Below are 13,855 nucleotides of genomic sequence, written 5' to 3' on the forward strand. Positions count from 1 at the left end.
AACAGGTATGGGGGAAGGGCGAGTCTACCCCAGCCAAATGCAGCTGCAGAGAACAGGAAAGTGATGCCAATGTCCCACAGTTCATTTGTTTTCTTTTGACTAACCTCCTGATTTTATATTCAGATGGCTTCCGTTTATACTTTCACGTATTATTTGTATATCTCTCAGGTTAGCTCTTTCCAAAATGTAGTTCAAGGATTCCTGGGGGAATCAAGATTCTTTCAGGTGCTTCACAATTCCGAAGTATTTTCCTAACATTAGCACTCTGGCCGGGCATGGTGGCTCACGCCTGTAATCCCATCACTTTGGGAGGCCGAGGCAGGCAGATCACCTGAGGCCAGCCTGGCCAACACGGAGAAACCCCATCTCTGCTAAAAATACAAAAATTAGCCGAGTGTGGTGGTGGGCGTTTGTCATCCCAGCTACTCGGGAGGCTGAGACAGGAGAATCCCTTGAACCCAGGAGTTGGAGGTGAGCGGAGATCACACCACTGCGCTCCAGCCTGAGCAACAGAACAGGACTGCATCTAAAAAAAAAATTTTTTTTTGCCTTTTCTTTCTCTTTGTCTCTCGATGATGTAATGTTGTAAGCGTTTGAATTAAGTAGTCAATTAGGGAATCCAGCCATCTTGTAGTAACGGGGACATGAACAAGGTACGCAAAAATGTAAGCCGATGCCTCGTCGATTGGAGGGAGAAAGAATGGAGGAGCTGGCCTTGTTTCCAGGCTGTGCTCAGCATCCCTGGAGAGGATCCACCGCAAAGCTGGAGGGCAACAAGCTGTGGAGGGGGGGCTGTTCCTCCCCAGCCCCCTGCAGCTGTAAGAGTGAGGGATGGAGCAAGCAGAGTCAGGCCCAGCAGGGACGAGGCTTTCCGAGAGAATCGCATGAAAGAGAACATGAAACAGAGATTTGAGTCCGTGTAGAAGGAATTAATTGGAATGATTGACCACAGAAGGTGACCTGGGAGTGGGAGTGAAGGTTAGTGGGAAATAGTTTAATCCATGGAGTGCTGATCCTCAAGGGCCGAATGGATGGTAGCATCAAATAGCGTTTTGTTTTGTTTTGTTTTTGTTTTTGTTTTTGAGACAGAGTCTCGCACTGTTGCCCAGGCTGGAGTGCAGTGGCGCAATCTCCACTCACTGCAAGCTCCGCCTCCCGGGTTCACGCCATTCACTTGCCTCGGCCTCCTGAGTAGCTGGGACTATAGGCGCCCGCCACTGCGCCTGGCTAATTTTTTGCATTTATTTGAGACAGGGTCTCACTCTGTCACCCAGGCTGGAGTGCAGTGGCGTGATCTTGGCTCACTGCAACCTCCACCTCCCGGGTTCAAGTGATTCTCCTGCCTCAGCCTCCCGAGTAGCTGGAACTACAGCATAACTATATTTTTAAGTGTAAAGTTCAGCAATTAAGTACATTTACTTGTTGTATCCTAATCTGTCCCATACGTCTTCAAAACTCCTTTAGTCTGGGAAAACCATGACTCTGTACCCATTAAGGAATAACTCTCCATTTCCCTTTTCCAGCCCCTGGCAGCTACCATTTTATTTTCTATTTCTATGAATTGGACTCTTCTAAGTACCTCATATACCTAGAATCATATATAATCTGTCCTTTTGGTATGGATTTATTTCAATTGACATCATTCTTCAGGGTTCATCCAAGTTATAGCACCTGTCAGGATGTCCTTTACTTTTTTTCTTTTTCTTTCTTTTTTTTTTTTTTTTTTTTTTTGAGACGGAGTCTCGCTCTGTCACCCAGGCTGGAGTGCAGTGGCCAGATCTCAGCTCACTGCAAGCTCCGCCTCCCAGGTTCACGGCATTCTCCTGCCTCAGCCTCCTGAGTAGCTGGGACTACAGGTGCCCGCCACCTCGCCCGGCTAGTGTTTTTGTATTTTTTTTAGTAGAGATGGGGTTTCACTGGGTTAGCCAGGATGGTCTCGATCTCCTGACCTTGTGATCCGCCCGTCTCGGCCTCCCAAAGTGCTGGGATTACAGGCTTGAGCCACCACGCCCGGCCACTTTTTTTCAATTTTTATTTTGGAATCGTGGGATACATGTGCAGGTTTGTTGCAAAGGCCTGTTGCCTGATGCTGAAGTTTAGGATATGACTGAACCCATCACGCAGGTAGTGGGCATGGTACCTGATAGGTAGTTTTTCAGCCCATGCCCTTCTTCCTCTCTCCCTTCTTTGGCTGCCCACAGTGCCTGTTGTTTCCATCTTTACGTCCATGTACATCCAATGTTTAGCTCCTGCTTATAAGTAAGAACACGTGGTATTTGGTTTTCTGTTTCTGAGGTAATTTGCTTAAGGAAATGGCCTCCAGCTGCATCCATGTCACTGCAAAGGACGTGATTTCACTCCTTTTTTTTTTTTTTTTTTTTGAGATGGACTTTCACTCTTGTTGCCTAGGCTGGAGTGCAATGGCATGATCTCGGCTCACTGCAACCTGCACCTCCCAGGTTCAAATGATTCTCCTGCCTCAGCCTCCCAAGTAGCTTGGATTACAGGCGTCCACCACCACACCTGGCTAATTTTGTATTTTTAGTAGAGATGGGGCTTCTCCATGTTCGTCAGGCTGGTCTTGAACTCCTGACCCCATGTGATCTGCCCGCCTTGGCCTCCCAAAGTGCTGGAATTACAGGCATGAGCCAACGTGCCTGGCCGGTTTTATTCCTTTTTATGGCTGCATAGTATTATTCCACAGTGTAGGTGTGCAACACTTTCTTTATCCAATCCACTGTTGATGGGTACCTAGGTTGATTCCAAGTGTTTGCTGTTGTGAATAGAATGGTAACGAGCATACAGGTGCATGCGTGTGTTTGGCAGAATGATTCATTTTCCTCTGGGCATAAACCCGGTAATGGGATTACTGGGGTGAATGGCAGTTCAAGTCTTAGTTCTTTGAGAAATCTCCAAACTGCTCTCCACAGTGGCTGGACTAATTTTCATTTCCACCAAGAGTATGTCAGCGTCCCCCTTTCTCTACAGCCTTGCTGATATGTTATTTTTTGACTTTTTAACCAAAACTTGGTTAACGAGCAACTTGGTAGCTTCCAACTTTTTTTTTTTTTTTTTTTTTTGAGACAGAGTCTCACTCTGTTGCCCAGGCTGGAATGCAGTAGCGTGGTCTCAGCTCACTGCACGTTCCACCTCCCGGGTTCAAGCGATTCTCCTGCCTCAGCCTCCCGAGCAACTGGGACCACAGGCGCCCGCCACCACGCCCGGCTAATTTTTTGTATTTTTAGTAGAGACAGGGTTTCACCGTGTTAGCCAGGATGGTCTCGATCTCCTGACCTTGTAATCCGCCCGCCTCGGCCTCCCAAAGTGCTGGAATGCTTCCACTTTTGACTCTCATGAATAATGCTGCTATGCCCATGGGTGTACAAATATCTCTTTAATTTTCCGCTTCCAATACTTCTGGGTAATATCTAGAGGTAGAAAGATAATTTTATTTTTATTCTTTTCAGAACCATTGTCATTTTTTTTCTTTTGCAGAATCTGTATTACATCACAATTGCACCAGGAGTGCAGATGTGCCAACTTCTCCAAGCCCTGTGGGTGGTTGTTATCTTCTGTCTTGTGGATAGTGTCCACGGAAATGGGAATGAAGTGGTTCATTATCTCTTTGCCAAAGAAAAAAATATTTGTTTCACTTTTCAATAATAATTACTTAATAATGGGATGTGTTTGTCTGTTGGTTCCTGCACAACTTCTCAAATGTAGGAATCAGACTAGACCGTGTCACTCTGATGTCCTCATCCTCATTGATTTTTGGGGGGGTATTGTTTTTATCACTGATACCACTGATAACCCAGCATCACAAAGATATGACTGCAAAAATTAAAAAAAAAAAAAAATGAGAGAACCAATATAGAAACTGTGAATCCCTGTAGCTTCTACTTAATGTGGTGTCAGAAGATAGGAAATACTGCCATACTTCTCTTAAAACTAAACTGTAGGGTTACCTCTTCAGACAGATGTGGCTATAAGGATATAATAGCAGGAATACAGTAAGTGTTTGTCGGATCAGGGAGAGAATGGAGAAGGTGACCTTGTTGCCGAGCAACCTTCAGTATCCTTGGAGATGAGTCACCATGGAAACAGCAATAACTCTTCATTTCCCTTTTTCCAGCCCCTGAAAACCAACGTTTTCTTTTCCATTTCTATGAATTTGACTCTTCTAAGTACCTCATCTACCTAGAATCGGGTACCTGAGTATCTCATATACCTGGACAGTGGTGGGGGACGGCTGGGATGGAGTTCCTCCTCAGCCAGGGGAGCTGCGAAGACCAAGGAAAGTGATTGGATGTTCCACAGTTTCTTTCATGGACAACCTCTTGTTTATTCAAATGATCTCCATTTATAATCTCCTGTATATCATTTGTGTATCTGTTAGACCACTTTTTCCCAAAAATGGAGTTCCAGGGCTCCGGGGGCGGAAGAGGTGCGGGGAATCAAGATTTGGAATCCACAATTACAAATAATTGTCCTCAACACACGAAGACTTATTTGCATTTTCCCTCATTTTCTCTGGATGGCATAATATTGCACGTCTGATTTAAGCAGAGAGTTTGATCATAGCCATCTAGTGGTAAGGAAAACATTAACGGTATTTGCAGTAATGAAAAGCCACACCATCTTTATTGCGAATTTTGTTTGGAAAATGCAAGCATCCAGTTTTCTGTTGTGCTTCGTTTCACTGTGCTTCACAGATACCGAGTTTTTTCGAAGGGAAGGTTTGTGCACGTCCGCATTGGCAAGTCTGAGAGTGCCGTTTTCCCAAAGTATGTGCTCACCTCACACCTCAGTATCACATTTCAGTAACTCTCATAACAGTTCAAGCATTTTTATTATTATCATGGATGTGATGGTGATCTGTGGTCAGTAATCTTTCATGTTACTGCCGTAATTATTTTGGGGCATCACAATCCACATGCATATGAGACGGGGAATCTAAATAATACATGTGGCCGGGCGCGGTGGCTCGCGCTTGTCATCCCAGCACTTTGGGAGGCCGAGGCGGACGGATCACCTGATGTCAGGAGTTCGAGACCAAGCTGATCAACATGGTGAAACCCTGTTTCTAATAAAAAAGCAAAAGTTATCCAGGTGTGGTGACGCGGGCCTGTAATCCCAGCTACTCAGGAGGCTGAGGCATGAGAATCGCTTGAACCCAAGACGGGGAGGCTGCAGTGAGCCAAGATGGCACCACTGCATGACAGCCTGGGCAACAGAGTGAGATTCCCTCTAAAACAACAACAACAACAACAACAACAACAACAACAACAACAAAAACCATGTGTTTGTTCTGAGTGCCCCATTAATTGCACTAATTGTTCATTCCCCCATTTCCCCATGTCCAAGCTTCCCTATTCTGTGAGACACAACTGTATTTGAATTCTTCCAAAACATAACCCTACAATGATGCTGAAGTGTTCAAGCGAAAGGAAGAGTTGCTGGTCTCTCACTTTAAATACAAGCTAGAAATAAGGACGCTTAGTGAGGAAGGCAGGTAGGAAGCCGAGACAGGGTGAAAGCTAGTTTGCTTGCACCCGTGAGACAACTTGTGAGTGCGAAGGAAAAGTTCTGGACTGAAAATAAAGACTACTCCAGGGAACACACAAACGATAAGAAAGGGAAATACCCTTATTGCCAAGTCAGGAAAGTTTGAGCCATCTGTGAGGATAGAAAATCAAACGAGCCAGAAAATTGCCCTAAGCCTTAGCCTAATACACAGTGAGGCCCTAACTCTCCTTATTTCTGTGAAGGCTGAGAGAGGTAAGGAAGCTGTAGAAGAAATGCTGGAAGCTAGCAGAGGTTGATTCATGAGCTTTAGGGAAAGAAACCGTCTTCATAACAGGGAAGTGAAAGGTAGACCAGGCACAGTGGCTCACGCCTGTAACCCCATCACTTTGGGAGTCCAGGGTGGGCAGATTGCCTGAGCCCAGGAGTTTGAGACCAGCCTGGGCAACATGGTGAAACCCTGTCTCTACTAAAAATACAAAAAAAAATTAGCTGGGCGTGGTGGCACATACCTGTAGTCCCAGCTACCTGGGAGGCTGAGGGGGGAGAATTGCTTGAACCCAGGAAGCAGAGGTTGCAGTGAGTCGAGACCACACCATTGCACTTCAGCCTGGGCAAAAGAGCAAGACTCTGTCTCAAAAAAATAAAAGTGAAAGGTGAAGTTGGCCGGGCGCGGTGGCTCAAGCCTGTAATCCCAGCACTTTGGGAGGCCGAGTCGGGTGGATCACGAGGTCAGGAGATCGAGACCATCCTGGCTAACACGGTGAAACCCCGTCTCTACTAAAAATACAAAAAACTAGCCGGCGAGGTGGTGGGCGCCTGTAGTCCCAGCTGCTCGGGAGGCTGAGGCAGGAGAATGGCGTGAACCCGGGAGGCGGAGCTTGCAGTGAGCCGAGATCCGGCCACAGCACTCCAGCCTGGGCGACAGAGCGAGACTCCGTCTCAAAAAAAAAAAAAAAAAAAAAAAAAAGAAAGGTGAAGTTGCAAGTGCTGGTGTGGAAGCTGAAGCAAGTCATCCAGCAGATCTAGTGAAGGTCCTTAGTGAGTACATCAAACAACAGATTTTCAATGTAGACAACACAGCCTTTTACTGGAAAAAGATGTCATCTAGGACTTTCATAGCTAGAGAGAAGTCAGTGCCTGGCTTCAAAGCTTCAAAGGACAGGCTGACTCTCTTCTTAGGAACTAATGCAGCTGGTGATGGTCAGTGGAATCCAATGCTTTTTTATTATTCCAAAAGTCCTAGGACTATTTATTTATTTATTCCTTTTTTTTTTTTTTTTTTTTTTTTTGTGAGGCAGAGTCTCACTCTGTTGCCCAGGCTGGAGTGTAGTGGCACAATCTTGCCTCACTGCAACCTCCGCCTCCTGAGTTCAAGTGATTCTCCTGCCTCAGCCTCCTGAGTAGCTGGGATTACAGGTTGCACCACCATGCCCAGATAAGTCTTGTATTTTTAGTAGAGACAGGGTTTTGCCATGTTGGCCAGACTGGTCTCGAACTCCTGACCTCAAGTGATCTGCTGGTCTTGGCCTCCCAAAGTGCTGGGATTATAGGCGTGAGCCACCATGCATGGCCTAAAAATTCTAGGACTCTTCAGCACTGTGCAAAACCTACTCTACCTGTGCTCTATAAATGGAACAAGGAGGTCAAAATGTCAACATCAATAGGAGTTTGAAAGAAGTTGATTTCAACTCCTGTTGATGACTTTGTGGGGTTCAAGAGTTCAATGGAGGAAGTCACTGCAGATGTGGTAGAAAGAACAAGAAAACTAGAATTAGAAGTAGAGCCTAAAGATATGACTGAATTCTGTAATCTCATAAGGAAGTTTTAGCAGGTGAGGAATCCTTCCTTCCTTCCTTCCTTCCTTCCTTCCTTCCTTCCTTCCTTCCTTCCTTCCTTTCTTTCTTTCTTTCTTCTTTCTTTCTTTTGAGACAGGGTCTCACTCTGTCACCCAGGCTGGAGTGCAATGGCATGATCTCGGCTCACTGCAACCTGCACCTCCTGGGTTCAAGCGATTCTCCTGCCTCAGCCTCCCAAGTAGCTGGGATTACAGGCATGTGCCACCACACCTGGCTAATTTTTTTTTGTAATTTTAGTAGAGACGGGGTTTCACCGTGTTGCCAGGATGGTCTCAATCTCTTGACCTCGTGATCCGCCCACCTCGGCCTCCCAAAGTGCTGGGATTACAGGAGTTGCTTCTTTTGAACGAGCAAAGTAAGTGGTTTCTTGAGATGGAATCTACTCCTTGTGAAGATGCTGTGAACATTGTAAAATGACCACAAAGAATTTAGAATTTAGAATATATCCTCCAGTTCACAATATCCCCACCTTAATGTAAAATATGTTATTGCTAAAAAATTGTAAGAATCACCTGATCTTTCAATGAGTCATAACCATTTGGCTGGTGGAGGGTCTTGGCTCAGTGTTGATGGCTGCAGACTGATCACGCTGGTGGTTGTTCAAGGTTGAGGTGTCTGTGGCAATTTCTTAAAATAAGATAACGATAAAGACCGTCAAATCAGCTGAGTCACAAAATATTTCTCTGTAGCATGTGATGCTGTTTGATAGCATTTTACCCACAGAACTTCTTTTAAAATTGAAATCCATCCTGTCAAAGCCTGCTGATGCTTTATCAATTAATTTTATATTTTGTATTTTCATCCTTCAGTTTACAAATCTCAGCCCCAGCTGATTTTCTCTATTTTTAGAGATGGGGTTTTGCTATGTTGCCCAGGCTGGTCTCAAACTCCTGGCCTCAAGCAGTCCTCCTGTCTCAGCCTCCCAAAGCATGGAGATTACAGGCATGAGCCACTGCACGTAAATTGATGCTTCTTTTCCTTGCTTACTGTTTGTTCTCTTCCTCGCCTGGAATGTAAGCTTGGAGTGTGGTAGAAAAATATACCTAAAGTTGCGAGTATCTCAGGTTTTAGGTTTGTTGCTGGAGATAGAAGAGGTTCAAAGGGCAAAAGTAAGAATTGTATCTCACTTCCTTTTGAACATGATTAAAAATATTATTTTAATCTTGTTACTTCTGTTTGGGAAATAGGAATAAGGTGACAATGTGAATGAAAGAGTTGAAGTCTTAAGATCAGAAAAGTCTGCCAAGAGCAGTGGCTCACGCCTGCAATCCCAGCATTCTGGGAGGCTGAGGCAGGCAGATCACTTGAGGTCAGAAGTTCGAGAATAGCCTGGCCATCACGGTGAAACCCCAGGTCTACTGAAAATACAAAAAAAAAATTAGCCAGGTGTGGTGGCGGGCACCTTTAATCCCAGCTACTCGGGAGGCTGAGGCAGGAGAATCCCTTGAACCTGGAAGGTGGAGGTTGCAGTGAGCCAAGATGGTGCCATTGTACTCCAGCCTGGGTGACAAGAGTGAAAAACTCTGTAAAAAAAGAGCCATTATGCAGTGGTCATGCAATGAAGTAGTGGTGTGTATAGAGAAGCTGGTCCTGCTTCCAGGCTGTGCTCAGAATCCTTGGAGGTGAGTCACCATGAAGTGAGGGTGAGAACAGCAATGGGGTAGAGGCTGTTCCTTTCCAGCCACCAGGAGTGAGGAGTAAGAGGAAGGGCAAGGGGAGTCAGAGCCAAACACGGATGGGGTTTTCCAAGAGAATCACACGAAACTGTGAGAGTGGAGTGTGCGCAGAAAGAATCCATTTCACAGATTGACCCTAGAAGGTGACCTGGGTGTCGCAGTGAAGGTTTGATAAAAATGGTGGAGTGTTGGTCCTTAAAGGATAAAAGAATGTTGGTATCAGGTGAGGAGGATAAGTTATCTGTTTGGTAGGATGTGATGTTGGAGATGGGAATGGGATGCTGGAAATGAGAGGCTGAGTGGTCTTGGTTATTAGTAATGACAAGGCAGGTAGGAGTGGATGGCTTAGGGAAATTGAACGAAAGCCTTGGAGGGGAGGAGGTCAATATGGCGATGGTCAAACATGTTGGGAGGGTCATCTGTATCATGTGTTCTCTTCCAGGGTAACACTGAAAATTTGGTAGGATATTCTTCATTGTGGCGGGGAGGGTTGTGCTAGGCCATGTGGGCCGTCGAGGGGCATTCCTGGATTCTCAGCAGCTCTCTACTCCTGTGATGACTAAAAACCCCTTCAGACACTGCCAACTGTCCCCTAGGGGCACGAGGGCTATCCCAAGCCTGAGGGTGGAACAAGACTGCAGCCCTGGAAACTCTTTTCTAGAAGGTGCCAGACCCCTCTCCTTGGATGTCCAGAGACAGGCTGGGGGAGCAGGTGATGGAGGTGTGGACACAGGGACAGGCAGCCTGGAGACCTCCCATCTCTGGGCCCAGTGCTTTCTGTAAAATGTGGACGCTCCTAGGACCTTGCCCACGGCCAAGGCTGCTGGGGATGGTTGTGTGTGTTTTCCTCTGCATTTAGATTCATGTCCGTAGAGCTGAGCAGAATTTGAAATCCAGCCTGCACTCTCTCTACAGTTATGCCCGTACCGGAACTGAAGAATCTCTCCAGAGCCATACCACCGAAACTCTCTTTGCAAAAATTGCGACAGCAAAAATTACGACAGCAAAAATTACGACAGTGAAAGATGGCTGATCTAACCGGCCCCCATCTTGCCTTTAACCTCCAAAGTGTCTAGATCATTGCTGAGTTTAGGCCAGGTTAATTTGGGGAGATGTTTTAATTCATAATTTAAATGATAATGGCCCTCCCCCCCAAAAAAACCGAAAGTTTGTAAAGCTAATGAAAAGTCACCAGGTTAGGAGGGTGAGGAGCCTGAATTCTGCTAAGGTATAGACTTAAATGATAACCAGGAGTCTAGAGGTCACAAGATTTGCCACTTCCACAATTGCCTCTGCAGATAACGTCGCTCTTGTAGAACCTAAGACTGGCCTTTTGAAATATCTTTTTCGGTTTTTGCTTTTCTGATGGCCAATGGCTCCATTCGAATCACTCAACACACCAACTGGTCCTTTAGCCCCACTCAGAAGTGGACTCCCTGGCGCACCAAACTAGCCTGGAAAAACCCTAACCTCTGAATTTTCAAGAAGATTGATTTGAGTAATAACTCTGTCTCCCACGCTGCGTGGCCAGCCTCATATCAATAAACTCTTTGTGGCAGTGTCATGGCCTCAGTGAATTGTTTTTTGTTTGTTTTGTTCTTTTTGTGTTTGTTTTTGAGATGGAGTCTCGCTCTGTCGCCCAGGCTGGAGTGCAATGGTGGGATTTCGGCTCACTGCAACCTCCGCCTCCTGGGTTCAAGCGACTCTCCTGCCTCAGCCTCTTGAGTAGATGGGATTACAGGCACCCATCACCATGCCCTGCTGAGTTTGTATTTTTAGTAGAGATGGAGTTTCACCACGTTGGTCACCTGCTCTCGAACTCCTGACCTCAGGTGATCCGCCTGCCTCAGCCTCCCAAAGTGCTGGGATTCCAGGCATGAGCCACCGTGGCTGATGTCTCGGTGAATGTTTTTTTTCTGTGCAGGAAGAACCAGCCCATCAGGAGGTTACACCATTGCAGATCAACCCGAGGTCCTACAGCCTTCCGTGGCCATGTGCTCATTAATAAAACCTGCGGCACAAATTCTTTTCAAAGAAGAAACAAGAAACTAAAGTGACACAGCAATTTTTAGGGTCTCAGTTTTTTCTCTTCTCATTTAAGGCAATGCGTATGATTTTATCAAATACTGTCAAGCGCCTTTGCCACAGCTAGATGGCACTGTTGAAGCACTGGAAAGGAAATAGGCATTCCTTGTTAAAACTCTAGCAGACTACACAGGATATAAAATTTACCATATAGTCCATATTTTGCTAATATTAATTCGTAAGCAAAGACTTTTTATGTTTGTTTTAAATTTTTAAATAAACATGGGGTAAATTATTACAGAATTCAATATTTATATTTTAATCATTTTTAAAGTGGGCAATTCAGTGTCATTAATTGCATTCACATTATTTGCAAACATCACCACCTTCCAAACCCAGAGTAGTTTTCTTTTTTTTTTTTTTTTTTGAGACGGAGTCTCGCTCTGTCGCCCAGGCTGGAGTGCAGTGGCCGGATCTCAGCTCACTGCAAGCTCCGCCTCCTGGGTTCCCGCCATTCTCCTGCCTCAGTCTCCCGAGTAGCTGGGACTACAGGCGCCCGCCACCTCGCCCGGCTAGTTTTTTGTATTTTTTAGTAGAGACGGGGTTTCACCGTATTAGCCAGGATGGTCTCGATCTCCTGACCTCGTGATCCGCCCGTCTCGGCCTCCCAAAGTGCTGGGATTACAGGCTTGAGCCACCGCGCCTGGCCCAAACCCAGAGTAGTTTTCATATTGCAAAACTGGAATTCTGTACTCATGAAACACTAACTCTCCGTTCCTTCTCTCTTCGCCCCTGGCAACCACCATTGTACTTTCTGTCTTTATGAATTAGGTTAGTTTGGGACCTTATGAAGTGGAATCATAGAGAGTTGTCGCTTTGGCTCTGGCTTATTCCCCTTGGCATCGTGTCCTAAAGTTCCTCTGTGTGGTAGCATGTGTCAGGGCTTTATTTCTTTGTAAGGCTCAGTAATATTCCATCGCATGCAAAATCCACAGGTGTTTTTTTGTTTTGTTTTTTTTAGAGTCTTGCTCTTGTCGCCCAGTCACAATCTCGGCATGGCATGATCATTCGGTGGCACATTCTCAGCTCACTGCAACCTCAAGATTGCTCAGTGGCATGAACTCGGCTCACTGCAACCTCCGCCTCCCGGGTTCAAACCATTTTCCTGCCTCAGCCTCCCGAGTAGCTGTGATGACAGGCACCCGCCACCACGCCCGGCTAATTTTTGTATTTTTAGCAGAGACGGGGTTTCACCATGTTGGTCAGGCTGGTCTCGAACTCCCAACCTCAGGTGTTCCACCCGCCTCGGCCTCCCAAAGTGAAAAACCACAGTTTGCTAACCCATTATCCACTCATCCCTTGATGGACACTTCAGTTTCTCTACTTTTGACTATTACGAATAAAGCTGCTATAAACATGACATTACAAATCTCTCTTTTTTTTTTGAGACGGAGTCTCGCTCTGTCCCCAGGCTGGAGTGCAGTGGCCGGATCTCAGCTCACTGCAAGCTCTGCCTCCTGGGTTCACGCCATTCTCCTGCCTCAGCCTCCCGAGTAGCTGGGACTACAGGCGCCCGCCACCTCGCCCGGCTAGTTTTTTGTATTTTTTAGTAGAGACGGGGTTTCACCGTGTTAGCCAGGATGGTCTCGATCTCCTGACCTCGTGATCCGCCCTCCTCGGCCTCCCACAGCGCTGGGATTACAGGCTTGAGCCACCGCGCCCGGCCCAAATATCTCTTTAAAACACTGTTTTCGGCCGGGCGCGGTGGCTCAAACCTGTAATCCCAGCGCTTTGGGAGGCCGAGACGGGCGGATCACGAGGTCAGGAGATCGAGACCATCCTGGCTAACACGGTGAAACCCCGTCTCTACTAAAAAATACAAAAAACTAGCCGGGCGAGGTGGCGGGCGCCTGTAGTCCCAGCTACTCGGGAGGCTGAGGCAGGAGAATGGCTGAACCCAGGAGGCAGAGCTTGCAGTGAGCTGAGATCCGGCCACTGCACTCCAGCCTGGGCGACAGAGCGAGGCTCCGTCTCAAAAAAAACAAAACAAAACAAAACAAAAACACTGTTTTCAATTCTTGGGGGTATATACCCAGATGAGGACACAGCTGGATCATCTGGTAACTTTATTATGAATTTCACAGGAACCATCTCGCTTCCAAAGCCGCTGCACCACATCGCATTCCCAACAAGAGGGCGGAAGGCTTCTTATTTTTCCACAGCCTGCCGACGCTTATTATATTCTGCTTTATGGATAATAACCATGTTAATAATGTGTGGTGGTTCCTTCTTTCTCTCAAAATCTGTTTTTTCCATTTGTCAATAATGACAGTTATTGAAGAATGGGATATGTGTGTCTGCTGGGCACCGTGCAACTTCTCGAACTTTCAGATCAGACGGGGCCATGCCACCCTCACTCCTCTTTCTCGCTGATTTCCATGTAGGAATTGCTTTTCTTCCCAGCTTCACAGAGACCGGGAAATGTAGAGAGATCAAATGCAGGATCTGTGCACCACTGGAGCTGGTAGTTTCCGTGGCATCAGATGTGGAATGTTGCTGTTCTTCCCTCAGTTTTAATGTATCCAGGGTTCCTCTGCAGACAATTGCAGGTATGAAGATAGAACAGCAGGAATGCAGTGGGTCTTCATTGCAGGGGGAGAGAATGGAGGAGCTGGTCTGGTTGCCAAGCAACGCTCAGTGTCTTTGGAGATGAGTCACCATGGAAACAGAGCAAGAACTGGCAGTGGGGGAGGGGCTGTTCTGCCCCAGCCA

Source organism: Trachypithecus francoisi, unplaced genomic scaffold, assembly GCF_009764315.1.
Source record: "Trachypithecus francoisi isolate TF-2019V2 unplaced genomic scaffold, Tfra_2.0 Lachesis_group12, whole genome shotgun sequence".
Classification (NCBI taxonomy): Eukaryota; Metazoa; Chordata; class Mammalia; order Primates; family Cercopithecidae; genus Trachypithecus; species Trachypithecus francoisi.